This window comes from Cervus elaphus, chromosome 22 (assembly GCF_910594005.1).
Source record: "Cervus elaphus chromosome 22, mCerEla1.1, whole genome shotgun sequence".
Lineage (NCBI taxonomy): Eukaryota > Metazoa > Chordata > Mammalia > Artiodactyla > Cervidae > Cervus > Cervus elaphus.
Window position 1 is genome coordinate 10,662,262 of NC_057836.1, and position 20,553 is coordinate 10,682,814.

Genomic DNA, 20,553 nt, shown 5'->3' on the forward strand with positions numbered 1-20,553 from the left:
GGGTTTTATGAGCAGCCCAGGGCAGGGAGCCCAGAGGGTAGGGAGGCTTGTCAGTGGGTCAGCATCCACTGTGCTTCTTGCTGGGTGATGGTCAGCTCTGCAGGGGGCTGGCCCCCTCCAGCCCACCCTAAAGTCTGTCAGGATCCAGCCCCTGACCACGATGAGTACACAGGTACGTGCTTCTTTCCTACCTGTTGTGCTCCCTGCAGGTCTGCGCCATGCTAACCCCCCCTCAGTCCCTGCTGCTCCTGCCTGCCTGGGGCATGATGTGGACTAGAAAGTGACAGAAAATCAGAGCTCACCATTTTTTACTGTTCACACTGTTCTGGTCAAAACTTGAGTAGAGGAACAAACTACTGAAACTACCATTGTTAACTGCAATAAACAGCATTTTATACAACCCTTGACAGTTCCAGAGCACATTACAGTTTACAAAACGTTTTCATGTGTGCTGTTATTTGATCCTCACGTGCTCCTGTGTGAAGGAAACATGTTTCTTTTTTTTTTTCTTTTTTGGTCTTGTTCTGTTCCCATTCGACGGATAATGAAATTTGTGCTTTGGAGAAGCTCATTGATTTGCTCAGGGCCATGCAGTTAATAGATAATCTGGCTGGAACTCAAATCCAGACCTTCTCACTTTAGGTCTAAAGACATTTTTGAAGTAACCTGGGTGAAGTAACCTGTTCAATGGGGCTTCTCTGGTACAGAGAAGTTTAGATGGTAAAGAATCTTCCTGCAATGCAGGAGACCCAGGTTCAATCCCTGGGTCGGGAAGATCCCCTGGAGAAAAGGAATGGCTACCCACTCCAGTACTCTTGCCTGGAGAATCCCATGGACAGAGGAAGCCATGGGTCCTTGCACTTCCTGCCACCCTATAACAGAGCAGATGTTCTCTGTGTGACCCCTGAAGTCCGGCCTCCATCTGGCCTTTGTCTCAGCGGATTTGACAGTCTTCAGGGAAGCCTGGCTGCTCCCAGGCCCGCAGGCCCATTGTGTCCAGGTGGGAAGAGTATTGACTTACTTGTTTGTTGCTTCAAGCCTGGGAGCCTCCTACAGAGAACGTTCACGGGCATGAGATTCATACGACTCCAGACAGTGTGGTTGGGGCCAGTGACTCGGCTGGTCTGAGCGGAAGAAAGGGCTGACTCTTGGCTGTGTGGGAAACTGCACAAGAGGGCGCGCCTCCTGCGGGCACGCCCTCTGTGTCTTCCTGCCCTTGGGCTTAGCTGAGTCTACCAGGAGCAGAAGCAGGAGATGCCCGGCACAGACCTGCTCCTGCCGACCCAGGCCTGGAAGCCACACCCAGGGCTTGATCCTGGCCCGGTTCCACTGGACCTGAGATGGCCTGAGACAGTGGGATCAGGAGGTTCCTATTAAGCGTCTACCTACAGGTCACAGGTGGAGAGTGACCCAGGCCTTCAGGGGCTGCAGTACCTGTCCAGGTGGTTGTAATGATCCCGGGACAGTGGGAGAGATGGAGGTGAAGGGGCGGTCATGCTGATAAGCACCCAAAGCAAAGTCTATGAAAAAGTCTATTTATTCTTTTTTTTTTTTTCTTTTAGCTTTGCTGGGTCTTCGTTGCTGCGAGTGGGGGATTCTCTAGTTGTGGTGCATGGGCTTAGCTACCCCGTGGCATGTAGGATCTTAGTTTCCCAGCCAGGGATCAAACCCATAACCCCTGCATTGGAAGGCAGATTCTCAACCGCTGGACCACCAGGGAAGTCCCCCCTGCTGATTTTAAAATAAAATATAGACCATGTGGCTTTTTTTTTTTTTAACCATGTGGCATTTTCAGGAAAATAGAGAACGAATGGCTAAGTGGCACGAAAGCCGGTTGTAATCCCTCCAAGCAGAGGTGAGTCACTCCTAGGAGCTCAGTCTTGCGTCTTTCATTCCAAAGCCCTGAGCCAAGCAGAGCTGGGGGCAGGCTGGAAGGCAGCCCTCCCAGGAAGCTGGGTGGGGAAGGAAACACAGGGCCATCTCAGCGCCTGTCTCCAGGGAAAAGAGGAGCCTGGAAAGAGGAGGGCAGAGAACACAGCACCAGAAGTCTTTTCACCAAGAAAACCTCACTTTGGACCTTGGTCCCTGAGTGACTTGATTAAGGACATACAGACACCTGCCAAGGGGCAGGGGGTATGGTGGTTGGGAGCATAAACCTAGAGCCAGAACGCTAAGGTCACCGTGGGGCTTGTGACCTTCAGCAGGTCCCTGACCCTGTCTGCTTCCATTTCCTCACCTGGAAAAAGAGCTGAGAAGTAGCTGCTTAACAGAGCAGCGGCAGGATGAACACCTAACAGGGGGCTTGTGTTCTAAGTAAGAGAAATAGCGGTGTTGGTTCTTGTTCCCACTGGACATGACTAGAGCTCCAGAAGGAAGCAGGCCTGTGTGTGGAGCAGCTGTGCTCGGCACACAGACATACTGAGGACGGAAACCTGCTCAGAAAACATGAGCAGGGACCAGTGGGTGCCATCATGGCAGCCTGGGGCCCATTATAGGCCAGGCCCAGCCCCCCTTCCACCCTCTCCCAGAGCAGTATCATGTGAGTTCAGAGCCACGGCTGAGAGCCTGACCAGGACACTGCTTCTACCAGGTTCAATCCCTGGCTGGGGAACTGAAATCCCACAAGCCTCATGGCATGGCAGAAAAAAGTAAGTCAAGTCAATCAGAATACACTAAGCACCAACACTGTATAAAATGTTCCCATGCATGTTATTGAAGGGGAGGGCATAAAGGCAGGGGAGGGGACTTCCCTGGGGGTGGCTAAGACTACGAGCTCCCAATGCAGGGGCCCAGGGTTCAATCCTGGGTCAGGGGACTAGATCCCACGTCACAAGTAAGAGACCCTGCATGCTACAACGAAGACCCAGTGCAGCTAAATAAATAAAAGTAAATGTTTAAAAGTTTTAATAAAAATTAAATAAAATGAAGGGAAGAACTTGCTCCTGTCGTTCTGGGCTTCTCAGTCCCAGTGGGAAGTTGAGGCCAGTGGCGTGTGGGCATCCCCTTCCTGAACAGTGAGAACCAATAACATCACACTTGCTTCTCTTTGCCCAGACTTAGAGCAAACTTGGGCTTTCCTGGTAGCTCAGCTGGTAAAGAATCTGCCTGCGATGCAGGAGACTTGGGTTTGAACCCTGGGTTGGGAAGATCCCCTAGAGAAGGGAACGGCTACCTACACCAGTATTCTGGCCTGGAGAGTTTCAAGGACTGTATGGTCCAGGGGTTGCAAAGAGTCAGACATGACTGAGTGACTTCCACTAGAACAAACTTCGCTTTTAATTTAGTGCCCGAATTCTGTAGCAATTCACTTCTTCCCAGGGATCCTCCTGGATTCAATTTTTTCATTAAAATTTTTGTTTTTTAAAAAATATGCATTCTAATAGTATGAACCATTCTGAATTGTTTTGGGAGTCCAAGAGTCAAAAGCACTAAAAACATTATCTACTGGAGTAAAATAGCAGTACAAGAAAAACAGACACTGACAGGTCACAGAATCTTTGATTTGAAAGGGACCTGGGAGTCACAGAGTCAACGTTTCCCAAAGCAGGTGTCTGGTGTCACCCATGTCAATTGGGGTCATACATGTGGAGGATGGCCTTGGAGAATGAAGGGTATCCTCCTCCAAGCCCTTGGCTGCATGGTCCCTGCATTTTCCTGAGTTCACTTGCAGATCACCCTGTTGTGAGCCAGCAGTGATGGGAAATCCTCAGACTGAGCAGAGAGCTGGCTCCACTGACCTGCGTCCCTAGTAGCCCTGCTACTGCCCTGTGGAGGGCCACATACCTCTCCTTCCTGGGACAGTCCATCAGAGATTTGACGGCAGAAGTCTCCAAGCTAAACTGGCACAGCTGCTGGGCCCCTCATCCCTGGGAGCAGAGCTCAGGCCCTCTCCATCTTCCGGTGGATGGATTCCAGTATCCACGCTGTATCACGTGGACAGCCCAGTTGCCGTGGGCAGCACGGAGAACCCCAGCGGGTCCCTCTCTCTCTGCTCCTGTGGCTGCAGAGCTCTTGGAGCAGCTATTCCCCAGCTGGGGACCTTTACTGGAAATAAATAAGTGAATGAAAGGTGGGATTCCAGATATTCTAGAGGTTTTCCCTAATACCCACTTGGGCCAACCCCAGATGGCCTCTGGCCATCTTTGTGTCAGTTCTTTGTGTCAGAGAGAACTGGGTGGGAATTCCAGCTTTACCTTCATCTACCTGGGTAGGTTACACAAGGAAGTAACTTCTTTGTGTTCTTATGTTCCCAGCTCATAAAACAGTGATGTAAAATCATAGGTTGACCCAAGGATTAAATGAAATAACCCACAAATAGCCTAGGCACATGGTCAGAGCTCGGGCAGGCGGTCCTCGGAGCGCGCAGGGAGATTGCACCGATGGTCCAGTGGTTGAGAATCCGCCCTCCAATGCAGGCCACGTAGGTTCCATCCCTCCTCGGGGAACAAAGATCCCACAGTCTGAGGGGCAACTAAGCCAGGGTTGGCAGTTGCTAAGACCCAGTGAAGCCAAAATATGAAATAAATATTAAATAGGACACTTGTGCTCCAGAATACTATGCAGACCTTAAAAGGCCTGAGGTATTAACATTATCTGATAGAAGGTGGTATTAAAAAAAAAAGGAAAAGGAGGTAGAGACGGCGGGATTACCAGGCAGCAGCAGAGACACGCAGGAGCCGCGTCTCTTGGAGGCATCAGCCCTGTCCTGAGGGTGCTGCTGGAGTCGCTCTGCTCTCCGCCGCTCAGCTTGATGGATGTCTTACTGAAGCCAACGATCCTTGAAGACGCGATCATCACTAAGGCTTCTTTCTGCTCCGATTATAATAGGCAAATGCTGAGGAATTTATTCCGAGCTCTCCAGCCTTCCATCTGCCTTCCTTAGGGCTTGGCAGATTGCTTTCCAGTCCGCGGGCCGCTGCAGTCCAGGGCTCGTGCAGAGTGAGGCGGGATCCGGACCCCGGCAGAGGCGCAGGTCGCTGAGCAGCCCAGCGCCCGGGGTCTCCGCGTGGAAGAGCCGAAGAAGAGCCAGCATTTCCACGGAACCGAGCGGACCGAGGTGGGGCTGGGGAGGGGGCGAGGGAGGAGGCCGGGAGGACGGGGAAGGGAGGGTCTGGTTGGGGGTGGAGGGGACGTTCTGAGGGTGCGGCCCGGGAAGCCCCACCACCGCAGACCTGGCCTGGCCCCGCAGAGGCCGGGAGGGCCGGGGGCGCCTCGCTGTGTCACCTTTCGGGCCGCGCCTGGTTTCCATAGCGACCGCGGAGCCGGGCGCAGAGGAGGCTGCGGCAGGACCCGGCCTCCTCCTCGCGCCGCGAGGGTCGCGCTCCTCCGGCCGCCGGAGCCGGGCGTGGACCGAGCCTGGGGCCGGCGGGGCGCGCTCAGCAGGGGAGCGGCCGGAGCACCTGCGCGCTCCGAAGACCGCCCGCCCGAGGGCCCGCGGGTGAGTGCAGCCCTGTCCTCTCCGGGGCGGGTCTCCACACCACACGGTCAGGCACTGTCTGGACTGCTGCTGTCTTTAAAAGTCACACCTTTAAATCGCTTGTGGCCGGGAAGGCTTTTCGTTTCTGACATCTTGGTATTATTATTTCGTCTCCTAAACGCGCCCTTAGCGCAGCTGCGCCGTCTCGGGGCCTCCATTACCGACAGCCCCCAACCGCGCGGATCCCCGCAAACGCCCCCCCACCGCAACCTACATGAGGGACCGCCGGGCTCGGGCTCCCAGCCGCTTCCGCGCAAACAGCGGCTGCCGGATGCCCTTGCCGGCGCGGAGGGCAGCGCGTCAATCACCTCCGCAGCGAGGCCGTGCCCCCTCCCCCGACCCCGGAGTCTCCTTCCGGCTAGCGGAGGCCACGCGCTCAAGCCCGGAGCCCGGGCCTGGACCCGGCGCGCGTGACCGCACCCGGGGCCGCGGTGGCTGCAGCGCAGGTGTTTCTCTTGGAGAGCTCTGACAAAGGGTGTGAAGTTCAGCTGCTCCGGAAGCGAGGCAGGGGCCGAATGCCTTCCTGGAGACTGGCTTTGTTTAGAATCCAAGGATTGTGATTCCACGGTAAAATACTCTCTGGATGTAAAGTCCTCTCCTTGTCTGCCCATCCGTCCCCATCTTCCCATCCCCCCCACCCCCAAAGACCTTCTTATTGGTCTGTTACTGTGATCAACGATTTAGAGGTTTCGCTGTTATAAAGGTTCCTTTCGAGAGAAGGGTGAAGTCTTGCTAAAGAGAGAGCAACAGAAGGCTGCACCGTTGGGAGCGGTTCTCAGCCCGGCCTGCATGTTGCAACACCTGGGGAGCTTTAAAAGGTACTGATGCCTGGCTGTGGTCATTTTGTAATATAGAGAAATACCGAATCACTGTGTGGTGCACCGGGAGCTAAGATAGTGTTGTAGGTCAATTATACTTCAATTTTTTTTTAATATATATATTTTCAATTTTATATATTTATTTTTGGCTGAGCCGGGTACTCTCTAGCTGTGGGGCGCAGGCTTCTCATTGCAGTGGCTTCTCCTGTTGCAGAGCTCAGGCCCTAGGGCGTATGGGCTTCAGTAGTTGCAGTTCCCCCATACTAGAGCACAGGCTCAATAACTGTGGCACTCGGCCTTAGTTAATCTTTTGCTTGTGGGATCTTCGTGGGTCAGGGATCCAAACACTGTCTCCAGCATTGACAGGCGGGTTCTCCACCACTGATCCATCAGGGAAGCCAGAAATATTATGTATATATTTATTTATTGCCGAGTGGTGCCCCTGAGAGACATGGGGTTCGTTCCCCAACCAGGGATCGAATCTGTGCCCCCTGCATTGGGAGCACAGCATCTAAACCACTGGACTGACAGGGAATTGCCAGTAAAATAAATAAAATAAAATATTGATGCCTGGGTCCCATCTCCAGAGATTCTGGCTTAATTGGTCTGAGATACAGCCAATTTTTTTAAGCTCCAGGGTGATTCTAACGAGCTAAGTTTGCAACCCACCATTCTGCTTAATCGGGGTGGCTTTCTCTCTCCAGTGAACAGCTGTCGGAGGGCAGGTGTGTGACTGCTATTAATGTCCACATGCTCAAGCCCCTCAGAGAGGCTCGGGGTGAAGGTGCTGTTTCAGAGGAAGGAGGAAGCATCTCTCTGAGGACAGGTCTCCTTACTAAATGAAATGCTCTGATTTGTATTCCAGGGAAAGCAGGGGAAGAGAAGCATGCTTTTGCAAGTCTGCAGGGTGACAGCCGCGTCCTCCTATACGTGATGGACTTCCTGTTAGTAGCTGTCAGGGTCATGTGCAGATCTCCCCCCTGCTGCGAGGAGGATGGACACTTAGAAAGAAGGACGGACACCACAATTAGGAATGTGGTAGCCACTCTGAAGAAGGGAGAAGCAACTTAAGAACACCTAAGAATTAGAAATTCTTGTCTTTCTCAGGCCTAAAACCCTTCAGCATAGCTTGAACTCCTCCTGAATTTGAGGGGTCTCCCTGAATATCTAAGGGACATGTCACCTCTTCTCTGCAGGTACTACTGCCCACAGGAATAGTCCTGTGGGGACAGGTTTTTCCAGTGCTTTCGGTCTAAGGTCACCTCATGAATATTCATAAGTGCTGTGAAGGGGGTGGAAGGCAAGTTTGAGTTTGCAATGCCTAAGGTGCTCAAGGAAATTAGGTAAGGCCAGAAGATTCTGAGCATGAGACATTAAAAATGTAGACACTCTGGAAAGCATAATTTACTGACCTGGAGCCAGAACTCCACCAGTCACAGCTTCTCAAGGTGCTTGTTTTAATTTTGGCTGATAGAGATTGGTTATGGTCTCCTTGATGGCTTGGCATAAAAGTACTGTCTCTTCTGAGACCCCTGGCAAGGCTTGGTCATTCCCCTCATCCATAGGCAAGAGAATTAAGACCTGTCTAAAAGTCATACAACCACGTGATGTGGATCACAGAACTCATGTCCTAGGGCAGCTGTGGGAATGGCTGGGAGACAGGCATCCCCAGGATGACCGCAGCTCCCCCACACTCCTGCCTGTACTCACCCTCCAGTGTCCCCGGGTGCTGACCTGGAGGGACCCCTTCCCAGTGCCTGCCTGGTTCACGAAGCACTCTCGTGTCTCTTCCTGGAGTGACCTGACCTCCTGAGACAATGCCTTCGCTTACCCAGCCTGGGCCTCCTTCCGGTTCCTCCTCAATCACTTGGCACTGCCAGGCTGTGGGCAGTTGCTCTAGCCTCTTGGTTGAACTGGAGATGCTCTGGGCTAGTCCACATGAAGGATGGCCCCCAGGGCCTTCTGCGACCTCAGGCCCAAATGCCCTTTCCCAACGTGACACCACAGAGCTGCTATACCTCCCGGGCAGGCCAGGCCAACCCTGTGAAGGCAGCCAGCCCCCTGGATGGCAAGCTGAAACAGCAACACCATGTCCTAGTTCTCACTGCCACCTGCTCGTCCATGACCACCAATATCTAGTCTCTGAAAATGGGCAATTTATTTCACAGGCTGCTGGGGGCAGATGTCCAGTTGACTTGGCTTAATCCATGTGTATCAGTTCATTGGAGCGAATAACAGAGACTGCAATGTGAAATGAAACTGCCTTACATTTTTTTCAGACTGTGGATTATGACTCATTAGTGGGTCATGAAATCAGTTTGGTGGGTCACGGCCAGCATTTTAGAAAGAAATAACAAGGGATTTCCCTGGTGGTCTGGTAGCTAAGAGGCCATGCTACCAGCGCAGGGGGTCTGGGTTCAATCCCTGGTCAGGAAGCTAGATCCCATATGCCACAGCTAAGAGTTCTTACACTGCAACTAAAGATTCAGCATGCTGCAACTAAGACCTGGTGAGCCAAATAAATAAATAATGATTAAAAAAAAAAATAACAAGAAATTTACTCAGATGAGTAAAGGAATAAGAAAAAAACACACAGATAATGTTCCTCATTGACAGTAATCAAAAGTGAAGATCATAGCAACACTGACTGTTTTATTTCTTGCTAATGAGGGTAACAATAAAAAAAATAGCACCTAATGCTACTAAGGGTGCTGTAAAATTGCACTTTTTGCTGTGGGTTGCATGTAAATTGGTAACATTTGGGAGGAATGCAATGTAATGTTAGGAAAAGTTATAAAAGTACTATACCCAGGAATTTTTCCCAATGAAGTTACTTAATAAAGATTTTTAAAATTCTAAATACATTAAAGATATCCTTGACTGTGTTAGTTATAATAGAAAGAAATAGAAATAACAGAAATGTCCCCACATTAGAGGAACAGTTTAAAAATTTTGTGGTGTATCTGTATAATGGAATATTTTGTGTTTCAATGAAAGCTTACATCCAGACACATACAGAGAGAAATAGGAAAAGACTTATAAAATGAAAAAGAGAATATAAACTAGCAAGCACACCATGTTTGTAACTTGAAATAATCTGTGTGCCTGAGGAAGACAAATGCCCATGTGCCAGTTGCCAAAGTGATGGGTCATAGTTTTAAAAATTCATTTGCTGTTGAGTGTAAGACCTTCAAGACTGGAAGGAATCAATATACAAGAGAAGAAAAGAGATCCCAGGAATTATCTGGGAATTTGTTTTCTTGGCTCTAGAAACCAGAAAAATCACAAGAATCAAAGTTACGTTGAATAACTTCATGCTGTGTGGATTTTTTTTTACTTGTTGTAAGCTAGTGTCAATTTTGGTAAATTCCTTGCTTATGGCAGATAGTTTGTGAATAGCTGTTGACTGATCTTTACACATATGTGTGTGTATATATTTATATAATTTAATTATTTATTTGGCTGTGCTGGGTCTTCATTGCTTCTTGGGGCTACTCTTTAGTTGCGGTGCACAGGCTTCTTGCAGGGGCTTCTCTTGTTGGGTGAGTGTGCTTCAGTAGTTGTGGCTCCTGAGCTCTGGAGCATAGGCTCAATCGTGTGGCACATGGGCTTAGTCGCTTTAGATCTTCCGTGATCAGGGATCGAACCCTTGTTTCCTGCACTGGCAGATGGATTCTTTACCACTGAGCCACCAGGGAAGCTCTGACTGGTTGATCTTTTAGTTATATGTGCTATTTATAATCGCAGTCCTGGGAAAATGTCAATTTGTCGCTAAAGAAGCCTCAGAAATCTTAGTGGAAATAGCACTCTCTCTTTAACTGTATTTTCTAAGGGAACTTTAATTTTTCCAGCATAGGGAATACAACTTTGGGAACTTTCCCCCCATTCAAACAGTTACAAGAACAGTTTAAGTAAGTCACAGCCCTGAAGGGAGAGGTGAGATATGTGATAGACAGAGGTCTGGGCAAACTTTGTTAGAAATCTACCCAACGTGGACGTGTAAATGATTTATTTGAATTGGGACAGAGAGTAGGGAAAGAGGGAAAGCAGGGATCAGGTAGGTTCCAAACCAGAAACTTGGGACACCTGTTCTCTGGAATTTTCAGACCAGCTGACCTGGGGTCACCTTACCACTGAGTTTGTGGTATAACCTCAAGGTAAACACTTAGTGTCTCTGTGTTTCCATTATCCTCGAGAGGAATGAAAACTCTTGCTGTCTTCTTTCCAAAGGCATATTCGGTGGAAAGTTTAGGTTTTTATGCATATTTATGTGCCCCTTGCACTCCTCGGAGGGTGTCTGCGTTTTCTTTTCTTTTTCCTGCGTTCTCTGATAGGCCTTTCAGGAACAGGATATCAGGACACAGGAGGGGCTAGAGATGGAGGGGAGAGCCCCCCAGGGCAAGAGAAGAGAGACACACACACAGAGAACATTGTACTTGGGTCGACTCAGAAGGCCAGTATCAACTCTCAGTAACTCTGTGAAGGGCTACTTTCTCCATTTTTCTGATTTGGAGAAGATTCCTGCTATTCAGAGATACTGATGTGATCAGGATTTTTCTGCAGAAACCAGGGAAGTGGGCTTGTTTTAGTCTCATGATGAAACCCGCACTCTTGTTGTGTCTCTAAGTCAGATGACTTGGGTTCACGTTCTAGTGTGGCACTCGTGAGCTGTGGGTCCTTGGGCAAGTCTTTTAACTTCTGTGAAGCTCAATTACCTTACATTAAAATAGGGATAATAATGACAAATGAGGTTGTTAGGAGGGTTAGAACTTATACCTTTTGGGGGTTTTTGGTTTCCAATAATGGAAGTAGGCTTTAGGGCTAACTTTGGGGAAGGGTGAGGACATTTACTGGAAGAATAGGAATTAGTTCACACAGCGGAATGAAAAGTAAACAGCCAGGCCTTGGGAAGGATGAGAACCCAGGCAGCTAAGGGGCCCGAGAGAGCAGAGAGACACTGGTTTCCTTCTTTAGTGCACTCGCGACTGGATGAATCAGCTCCAGTTATTTTCAGTGCGTGTGTGTCTCTGCTTAACACTCAAATTCCAGGGGGAGAAGTCAGCCTGCCTGGCCTGGGCTGCCTCCAGAGCAGGGCACCCTGATCACATGGCCACCCACAAAAGAGGTTGTAGGTGCCGTTACCCCGCGAGAGGGCCTGGACGCTGGGCTGGCAAGAGCCACAGATGTCCACCCGGAGCCCTCCTGTGGGACAGCAGGCCCAGACCTGCGAACCACGGGGCCTGAGTGCTTTCCACGCTCATCAGGCTGGGACGCCCTGAAGGTGGTATTCGAACAGCACCCCAGGGTGGACCCTCAAGTGCTCCTGCAGGAGGTGGGCCCACCGCCCAGGGAGAGCTGAGGCATCAACCCCCGGGGGCAGCTCTGCCCTGCCTGGTCCCAGCTCAAGGTCCGGGCAGGTGGGCAGGGGAGTGATCAGGTGTCTCCTGTCCCTACTCTGTCCTCAGGGCTTCCATGGTCAGGAATTAAACATTTCCAGGAAATCAGAGTAGCTTCTCCTGTAAATAAGGTTAGGGGTGTCTGGTCCAAGGGGCCCAGACTATTTACAGGCTTCTCCTTGGCAGTTCTGCTGTAACATAATCTCCGAGGGCACCATGCTGACATGTTTAGGCTGGGCTTCCAAGCAGATGAACTTTGGCTACAGACCTGTGCTTTTGGGGGGACCAGGACCCAGAGACTATAAGTCTAGAGGAAATATGGGGAGATATGGATGCTTTTCTCATTAACTTTCCCTGTTTTGGGGAGACTTGTGTTAAAATACAAAAGGAGGTTCCATAGTCCATTCTCTCCCAAAATGAAAGAGCACAAATAAGCCAAAGAAGGTAATCCCAAAGACTTCCCATCCCATCCCTCTCTTCACTGAGACATTAGCATGGTCGTATTTACCCTCTCAAATTCCCTTTCTTTCTAACCCACCAGCCTGCCTCTCCCTGGGGCTGTAAGATGGTTCTTGGGGAGGAACTCTGCTTATTCTTTGCATGTGGGAACCAGGACAAGTTAAAGAGGTTCAACTCTTATAACACCTTTCTCTCTCTGTCTCTTTTAAGGGGCCACTCAAATATCCCCTTCTCCACAAAACCTCCCCTGACGTCTTGAATGGGCTCCTTCTCAGTCTCACGAGATAATACTTCCTACCTGGCAACGATCCTTTCCTATCTGTACCCAGTTGTCAGCTCCTTGAGGGCAGATCCTATGTCCTGTTTTTTTTGTTTGTTTGTTTTTTTAAATTTAAACATTTATTTATTCAGTTGTTCTGGGTCTTGGTTGAAGTGTGTGGGATCTAGTTCCTTGACCAGGGGTTGAACCCAGGCCTTCTGCATTGGGAGCGCAGAGTCTTAGCCCCTGGACTGCCAAGGAAGTCCTAAGACTGGCTTGTTTTCAAATCAGTCTTCAGTGTAGAAGAGAAGCAGGACATCAAGCTTTTCAGACCCTCTTGTCTTCAGTAGGTCCACATGATAGCGGAGGTTGTCCAGGAATCAAATTGTACCTCACCATCCTGTTCTTCCCCTTTGACTCTCATCCTACAGGTAGATGGGCAGGCTTCTGAGTCTGTCCAAGGCAACCTGGAATCCTCAGGCTCCACGTAGCTTGGTTTTTCCTTGGTGGTACCTTGCATCAGAACACTCTTGGGGTCATGATGAACTGAACTAGCGGCAGTGACATTGAGAACACTTGAGTTGAATGGACTGGGTTCCTACTGCACCACGGAATCCATCCACAGGCAGTGTTTCGGTCAGCATTCTTGGCTTGTGACAGAAAGCTGGCCAAAGCTGGTTTAAGTTTTTTAAAGAAAGAGGGAAGGTATTGTTTTACACACAGGCTCCCCAAGAGACTTGTATCAGGGCTCACGGATTTGACCTGACATAGCTCCCCTCTCACTTTCTCAACTCCTCTCTTTCTGGTGCAGGTTCAACCTCATGGCCCAGGACGGCTGCTAGCAGCTCCCAGAGCTTTCTGCATCCCACATCAAGTCCAGAGAAGGGTTGGACTCAATCCTGACCAAACACAGCTGGGAATGGGGGAGGGATAAGTTCTTCAGTGGGAGATTAGGATACTGACAGCTGGAGGGGAGAAGAGGCTGTGGAGAAAGCCACAAGAAAAAAACAAAGCCAAGGGACCAGAAAGTTGGGCAGGAATTGAGAGTCACATTGGGTGGCTTGGCCACTCGATATGGAGGATGGCTCATCATGGACTTGCCCCATCACAGAACTGGGTGTTGTTGAAGAAATGCAAATGATTTTCGTATTAGCCAGTACTAAATATAACTCAGGGGACTCATCTCCTTTTATAGCTAAAAAAGTTTCTGTGTAAGGACTTGTTACCCATTTCAAAGTCGTAATTTAGAGCATATGTGCTCCATTGAGCCATCTGTTCCACTACCTTCTTTACTGGTTCAGGTGACATGGCCCTGAGTTTGTCTAGTCATTTGAGCAGATTTTCCTCTTGATTTCTCTATCTGTTCTCAGGGATTTGGGAGAAGAGTGGCTGAATGGGGTGGCGGGGGAAGGAAGCACTCATTTTGCTATTCAATTCAGGGGACTTGGAAGGAAGGATACGTATTTATCACCTTGATGGGTTAAAAATACAGCATGATAACCAAAACAACAAGATATTGTTTTTCATCTGTCAAATGGCAAGGATTACAAAAGAGGTGTCCAGGATTGGCGAGGGTTCAGAGAAATAGCCACATCATAGATGGCTGGTGAGGATGGAACTGCTGTAAACTTTCCGAAAGACCACTGGCAATATGTGAGACATTTTAAAAATGTGCATACATTTTGACCAAGCAATTCCATTTCTAGAAATATATGCAGGACAGTGAGGGAGACACAGATGTAAGGAACAGACTTTTGGACTCTGTGGGAGAGGGCAAGGGAGGGATGATTTGGGAGAAACATGTATATTACCATAAAATGGATGACCAGTGCAGGTTGCATGCATGAGGTGGGGCACTCAAAGTGGGTGATCTGGGATAGCCCAGGGGATGGGGTGGGGAGCAAGGTGGGAGCGGGGTTCAGGACGGGGGAGACATGTGTGCACCTGTGGCTGATTCGTGTTGACGTGTGGCAGGGACTACCGCAATATTGTAAAGTGATTAGCCTCCATTTAAAATAAATTAAAAAAAAAAAAGAAAAAAAATGTGCATACATTTTGACCAAGCAATTCTATTTCTAGAAATATTAGGAAATAATCGTAAAAATATATAAACATTTACATATATGGATAATCCTTGAAGTTACATATAATAATGAAGAATTGAAAATAATCTTAATACCTAAAAATAGAATTAAATAACTTAAGGTATAGCCATATGATGCAACCATTTAAAATCATCTTTTAGAATAATTTACATAGCATGGGAAAATTGCTGGTCTTATTAAGGAGAAAGTATTAATAGATTACAAAGCAGTTTGATCAATTTTGATTTAAAAAAAGATATACGCAGGGGGACTTCCCTGGCAGTCCAGTGGTCAAGACTACAGGGGGCATGGGTTGGATCCCTGGTTGGGGGCAGGGGAGATACATACAAAAAAGAAAATACATACACATGTACACACAAAAAAAAGTTTAGGAAAAAACATATATCAAAATTGTAACACTGATATGCTGGTAAGAGGAATGGCTAGATTTTTTATTATTTTTGTAATTTTCTCTATTAAACATCTTAAAATGATGGACATGTATTACTTTGGAAATCAGGAATTTTCCTTTTCTTAAAAGTAAGACAGACCACATCACAATTCTTTCAGTGGCCAAATTATGGATGGACATCATCTTGCCTTCTGTTTGGTTCATGTGCAGTTATTCCTGGGTGCCTTCAATCTCTCCACCTTCCTCCCCAACAAGGGCCCTCTCCCCAACCCCCACCCCATGCTCCTCCTGCCCTGCGGCAGGAGTGGTCTAATGCTAGCTTGTATGTTTAGCTGGGGATAGAGTCCTGGCACCTGCTGATCTGATCCACTCCTCACCAAGGGGGTCTGATGTTTTCCACACTCATCTAATCAGTAGGTGCAGGCTTCCTGGGCGATCCATCAGGATTACTTCACACAACCTGAGAGTTCTTTGCTTATAGTAGGTACCCAAGAAATGCCTGGATGCATAAATAAAACACCCAGATAAGCAGAGGCATTTTAGAGCTCTCTGGGGATGGGAAAAGACAGAAGCACTATGGGAGTGAAAATTAACCAGATGGGTAAGGGCTGGGTCAGGCAGACAGCAACTTGGAAATACTGACTCCAGGATGGCCATGCTCAGCCTTCTCAATTGATATCTAAAGTTGACTGGTTCCCATGCCATTTTGCTGGCCTGCCCATCCCTGTGACGATTTCAGCAGTTTAAAAAGAATGAAATCATTAGCCCAGCTTATTTTTTCAAGCTGTGGCACCACTGTCAGTGGAGCAGGACATTTCACTCAATGGCAAATCAGGAAGTTCCCCGAATTAGAGTCAGCAACCCCACACAGGGACGCCCCTTTGTCACGGGCATGGGTTGATTCTGTCTCCAGGCACCATAGGGAGCGGGGTGCAGTTTTTGTTGCCCTTTTCTGTGGAATTTGCCAGATGTGTCAAAGACATACTCTCATTGACAACATATGAGCAATAAGCCAGTAAAGTGAAGTAGAAGGTGCTTCTCCCCGTTTACACAAGCCCACTGAGAGCACTTGCTGTACCACGCTTCTCTGTTCCATGGTGTGGGTTTTTTTTTTGTTGTTGTTGTTGTTGCTATTTTGTATTTCTTCCCCTATTGCTTATAAGGTTCTCTACTTGCTACATATGAAAAGTCTGTGTTCACTCAAGGAGCAGGGGTTGCAGGGGCCAGTCCACAACTTGGAAAACTAAATGCCTTATTCAACAGCGGTTGTTACAGGAGGCAAGTGCCTCAGTACAGCTTTGCCTGTAACAAACTGCTCCTAACCTTCCTGACGTGACTGTTTGAGGCTGAAATATTACATGTACAGGGATCAATGCAAAACATGATATAGGTGCATCACATTATCTTTTGTATGGAATGCAGTTGGTTCTCAAGAAATAGGAGATAGCCTTGCATTGTGGGGGATGTGAAGGTAGGCACTGTAGTTAGACCTCCACTGTGTGTGCCTTGCGCAAGTCAACTTCCCTAAGCCTGTCTGAGGCTGAAATGAAGTGATACATGCAAAGCACTTCCAAGCAGTACCCAGGGTATTGGAAGCATTTGTCAATGCTAAATGTAAGCAGCAGCAGCTGCTGCTGTAAATGAAGGAAAGAGGTAAATATGTCAACAAAAATTGCATAGTATAGGGCAGAAAATCAGGGTTTGGGGAACACAGATTAGAAGTAGGAACTCTATAAGCCAGAATCTTCTGTTCATCAGACTGGGAAGGCTTCATGGAGGAACTGGACTTTCTCAAACTCTGCCTAATAGTTGGAAGACGAGTTGTCTGGCTGGGGAGTGGAGCTACTAAGGGTACCCCAGACACCTGATACAATTTGGAAGAGGGTTGAGGGGTGTAGGGAGGTTGAAAAGTTTTGGGACTTCCCAGGTGGTCCAGTGGTTAAGGCTTCAGGCTCCCAATGCAGGGGGCCTGGGTTCTATCCTAGCCAGGAAGCTAGATTCCATGTGCGGCAACTTAAGAAAGATCCCTGGTGCTGCAGCTAAGACCTGGCACAGTCAAGTTAAAAAGTTCTGAAAAAAGAAAGTGGAGTTAGGTCGGGAGGGTTGTTACCAAAGTGCAGCCTGCTGCCGGTGTAAACCTCTGAAAGAGAGTAGGTGGGACCCTTACAGGATGCTTTCAAGTCTTGAATTTGACAGGTAGGGAAGACTGAGAGCTCACTGTCCTTGTCGAGTTAAACGGCTGCCACAGACTTGAGATAGTGATCAGCACTTTGGCAGTTCTGATGAGGCCTGACCAGCAAGACCTGTTGCTGAAGCCAGGGGCTCTGGACAGTTCAACAGGCAAATGAATTATTAACTGAGGTGTTGTCTGATTATGTGGAGGAAGAGAGAAGATGAGGAGGTGGCTCTCAGTATGAGTCAAATTAGAGTAGAAATTATTGGGCAAAGTGTGGCTCTCCACATATGAAAAGAACGCTCTGCTTTCAGAGAGGGAGTCAGAAAGGATATTGACTTTGTCTTCACAAAAGGTGGGGTTAATACTGTCTGTACAAAGGAACTGGTGTCAACTTTCAATCAAAGTTCTTTAGCTGATGCCCCAAACTGAAGAACATATGTAAATATTGCTAATCCCAAACCAAGGATTATAGACTTGCAAAGTATGAGGACTACGAGAGATCAATTCTACTTCAGTATCCTTATTGGATTAGATGAGACAACTGGCAACGGGACGGCGGAAAGGCACACGCAGATATCTTCTTCAATTCTCTCCATATTTTCTTTTCGCTCTCTTAACTCCAAAATTTGAGAATCCCCAATCTCTTTGTTTCCTGTCTGGATTGGATCAGATAGAAAATTCCCGTTGTGTTGTGCGGCGGCTACAGAGCGCAACAAATAACGTGCCCTTTAATAGCATCCTCTCTCCTCCCTTTCTGGCCGGCTTTGATGTGCCCACCATGCTTTTCCATTGGTCATTTCGCGCGGTTCCTCGCCCCCGTCCAAGGTTCTCAACCAATCAGCTCCTCCCTAGTCCCTCGGGGCGGGCTTTGAGGAATATACCACTGAACCTGCGGGGGGAGCGGAGAGAAGGACGGGTGTGGAGGCTGCCCTCTCTTTTACCTTCTGCATAGAACCATGAGCTTCTGGCAAAGTCTGAGCCAGCGGGTCGCGACGGCGTCCCTGGGGACGGGCGGCAGAGCGGGTTCCGGAGGCGCGCTGAGGTCAGCACCCCGAGGCCGGGGTTCGGTGGTCGCGCCCCAGGGGCCGCAGCCCCGCCCTCCCATGTGCCCGCCCCACCCGGCGGCAGCGCCGCTACCACAGCAGCAGCCGTGGTGCTGCTCGCGCGGGACGCCGACTGCTGAGGGGGCGGCTGCGGGTTGAGGCGCCGGCCAGAGCGGGGGTCGCCGCGGGACTAGGCCGCCGGACGCCGCGGCCGAGGGTCTGGACTGCGGGCTGCGGCCGGGACGCTGGCGCAGCGCGGCATGAGGCGGAGGTGAGACGGGCTCCGGACCTGGCCCGGGACCCGCGCGGGCCGGGCGCCTCCCTCTGGCCGCCGCTGCAGCCCCGGAGCGGACGGCAGGCCCGGGTCCAGGGCCGCTGGCGGCGGGCGGGAGGTTGGACGTGTTTGCCAGGGGCGCCGCCGAGGCCGGGCACGAGGGGACCCGCGAGGGGACGCGCAGCTGAGGAGCCGCGCCGGAGAGGGAGGGCGCGGCGGGACCTCGACTCCCTCATTGCTGCGGTGGCCCTCCGTCCCCTCAGGTCCCCACGTGTTCCCCCTTCCCCCGTGTCCCTCATCTCCCCTCTCCCCCCATGTTCTTCGTCCTCTCGTCTCCTTGTGCTCCCATTCCCCGTGTCCCCTCCTCCAACTCTCCCGTGTCCCCCAACCCCCGGGTCCCCCCATCCCCCGTGTGCCCCGTGTCCCCCATCCCCTGAGGCTCACGGACCGCCCTGGTCTCCCGACTCCCCGCAGACTCAATTGAAGGAAGGCGTCTGCAGCCTCGCACTCAGCCCGTGAGCTCTAAGGTGGCGGCTGTTTACCGCAGGCATCGGTTACGGTGACATCAGTGCTTAGCGCTGAGAAATGCAGGCCAGTTGTGAGCAGTGTTTTCCTCGAGGCTTACACCTTCTCATTTTCTGGGACGTGGATGGGGAGATGGCGTTTAAACTTGGCGAGTCCCATCTGACAGTCTGCTCGGGAGACAGCCGTTTGGATCGTACCCTGGGGGTGCGTGTGAGGTGCGGTGGGTTTTGCAGTGAGCTGGACCTTCCGCGTCTGCGCTGGGCGGGCGGGGAGGCCCTGCCCTCCTTACCTGGCCACGCAGATGGCAGCTCCTGGTGCTGGCTCTCCTCCGAGCACCTCTGTAAAGGGCCCTCCAGAAGCTTGTATACATGTCTTACTTCATGGTCAAGTGGACTTGGTCAGAAACTTGGCTCAGGTTGTTGTGGCCCTACAGTGAATTCTCCTTGTTCTCTAGGATTTTAAATTGTTTTAACTTTTTGGATAGGATACTAAACACCATGGCTTAATTCCAGAATTATAGGGAAAACAGGGTTTAGATGGTCCTCTTGCAGAGAATCTGTAGGAACTTAGACCTGGTTCCTAGCCAAGCTGCCTTTTTGTGTTCACGATGCTAGCTTTTGAAATGTCTAGAACGTGATTGCTAAATTGTGAGGTCCCCCTACCCCACACCTGGTATGGTTCAGGTGATCATGGTGTTTCTAGATTTGGGGCAGAAAATGGGCTCTAGAGTAATGTGTACCAAATATTCTGTGCAAGTATATCTGGCACATAGTACGTGTTTAATAACCATAAGTAATTTTTTTTTTCCTTTCCTGTTTGGGTTTGGGAGACCTGTGGATGATGAAATTGGATACAGTTTTGTTTGCATGCTCCCTTTTTAAGTTAGGACTAACCCTCCAATCCCCCCACTCTTCTTCCCATCCCAACCTCTGGCTCTCACACCAAAATTTTTATGGTGGGTTAAAAATTAAACTCAAACCTCTTAACCTAGAAGTAAATATCAAACAAGAAACAATTGAGCTCTTCCTTCCAGCTCAAATGTGCTTTTTTTTTTCCAGGAAGGATGGTATGCACCGTAGACGAGATCTTACTTGCTCAGCACAGGAGAATAAAGGGTCAGAGTGGACCCTTTCTTGGGTCTGTTGAAAATTCCTGTGGGTAAGGATTTTGGTTGACGTTGGTTTAACCTGTCCAGGTGGAACCATAAGCCTTTCCTAATTTCTCCTGGCACTGGCATCTAAGAAATGGCCTGGGTGGGTGACACCTGACCAGCAAACAGGGCACACTCCTAGATTTGATGGGCTGTACCTCTGAACTGGGCTTTGCAAGGAGCAGCCATGTACCCCCTCCTTCTGTACCAGGCTCATTGTGACCAGATTAAAAGGCTATCAGACCTAATGTTCTTGAAAGCCTGAGTAACATCAGTGGTTTACGTACGTCCCGTTATACTGGATGTGATGTTTCAGTAATAATTGTACTCTGGATTTCCTTACTGCTTTTCTTTGAGGAAGTGAAAGCTTTTTTATCACCTGTTATCTCACTGATTCTTTTTTGTCTGAGGTCATCAGGTTTAGTGCAGTATATTATTTCCCACTTTATGGATAAAGAAATGGGGGGGACGTGCTTTGTTC

At 49.5% G+C, this 20,553-nt stretch overlaps 1 protein-coding gene across 15 annotated transcripts in view; it reads left to right on the forward strand.

Moving 5' to 3' along the window:
• The first annotated feature begins 18,000 nt into the window (after nucleotides 1-18,000).
• Nucleotides 18,001-20,553, forward strand: part of MICAL3 (microtubule associated monooxygenase, calponin and LIM domain containing 3) — a 140,940-nt gene continuing 138,387 nt past the window's right edge. For 10 of the 15 annotated variants that reach the window (XM_043882618.1, XM_043882624.1, XM_043882617.1 and 7 more), the window contains exon 1: nucleotides 18,189-18,394. The gene's annotated coding sequence lies outside the window, so the exon portion shown is untranslated. Of the gene's footprint in view, nucleotides 18,123-18,188; nucleotides 18,395-20,553 lie in introns of those variants that run through there. The other 5 variants (XM_043882630.1, XM_043882633.1, XM_043882634.1 and 2 more) reach the window with 3 other exon arrangements.